The sequence below is a fragment of the Trichechus manatus genome, unplaced genomic scaffold (genome assembly GCF_000243295.1).
Source record: "Trichechus manatus latirostris isolate Lorelei unplaced genomic scaffold, TriManLat1.0 scaffold00455, whole genome shotgun sequence".
NCBI lineage: Eukaryota > Metazoa > Chordata > Mammalia > Sirenia > Trichechidae > Trichechus > Trichechus manatus.
The window spans coordinates 105,336-106,992 of record NW_004444391.1 but is presented as its reverse complement, the minus strand read 5'-3'; positions in this window follow the sequence as shown (position 1 = coordinate 106,992).

Sequence of the window (1,657 nt, the reverse complement as noted above, 5' to 3'; positions counted from 1 at the left end):
AGGGCACAATCAGCCAACTTGACCTCCTAGACATATACAGAACATTCCATCCAACAGCTGCAAAGTACATATTCTCTTCCAGTGCACATAGAACATTCTCCAGAATAGACCACATCTTAGGCCACAGAGCAATCCTCAACAAGATCCAAAACGTTGAGATAATACAAAGTATCTTCTCTGACCACAATGCCATCAAGGTAGAAATTGGCAACAGAAAGAGCAAGGAAAAAAAAATCAATTACATGGAAACTGAATAACACCCTGCTTACAAACCACTGGGTAATAGAAGAAATCAGAGATGGAATCAAAAAATTCCTAGAATCAAACAAGAATGAAAACAGATCATACCAAAACCTTTGGGATGCATTTTACACACATCAAAAAAGAAGAAAGGGACAAAATCAAAACATTAACTACACAACTCAAACAAATAGAAAGAGACCAGCAAAAAAAGCCCACAGCAACCAGAAGAAGGGAAATAATAAAAATTAGAGCAGAAATAAATGAAATAGAGAATAGAAAAACAGCAGAAAGAATCAATGAAACCAAAAGTTGGTTTTTTGAAAGAATCAACTAAATTGACAAACCACTGGCCAGACTGGCAAAAGAAAAACAGGAGAGGACTCAAATAACCCAAATAAGAAATGAAATGGGCAACATTACAACAGACCCAACTGAAATAAAAAGGATCATAACAGAATATTATGAAAAACTATACTCTAGCAAATTTGAAAACCTAGAGAAAATGGATAAATTTCCAGAAACACACTACCTACCCAAACTGCAACAAAGTGATGTTGAAAATCTGAACAGACCCATAACAAGAGAAGAGATTGAAAAGGTAATAAAAAAAATTCCCAACAAAAAAAAACACTGGCCCAGATGGCTTCACTGGAGAATTCTACAAAACATTCGGAAAAGAGCTTGAACCGGTACTACTCAAACTATTTCAGAACATAGGAAAGGAAGCAACACTTCTAAATTCATTCTATGAAGCCTGCATAACCTTGATACGAAAACCAGGCAAAGACACCACAAAAAAAGAAAATTATAGACTAATATCTCTCATGAATATAGATGCAAAAATTCTCAACAAAATTCTAGCCAATAGAATTAAGCATCATATCAAAAAAAATGATACACCACGAACAAGTAGGATTCATACCAGGTATGCAAGGATGGTTCAACACTAGAAAATCAATCAATGTAATCCACCACACAAATAAAAGGAAAGAAAAGAATCACATGATCATCTCAACTGATGCAGAAGAGACAATCTACAAATTCCAACACACATTCCTGATAAAAACTCACAATGAAATAGGTATAGAAGGGAAATTTCTCACTATAATAAAGGGCATCTATGCAAAAACCAACAGCCAACATTATTCTCAGTGGAGAGAGGCTGAAAACATTCCCCTTGAAAACAGGAACAAGACAAGGATGCTCTTTATCACCACTCCTATTTAATATTGTGCTGGAAGTTCTAACTAGAACAATAAGGCAAGAAAAAGAAATAAAGGGCATCCAAATTGGTAATGAAGAAGTTCAACTATCACTGTCCGTGGGTGATATGATACTATACATAGAAAACCCTAAAGACTCCACAAGAAATCTACTGGAACTAATAGAAAGATTCAGCAGAGTAGCAGGATAC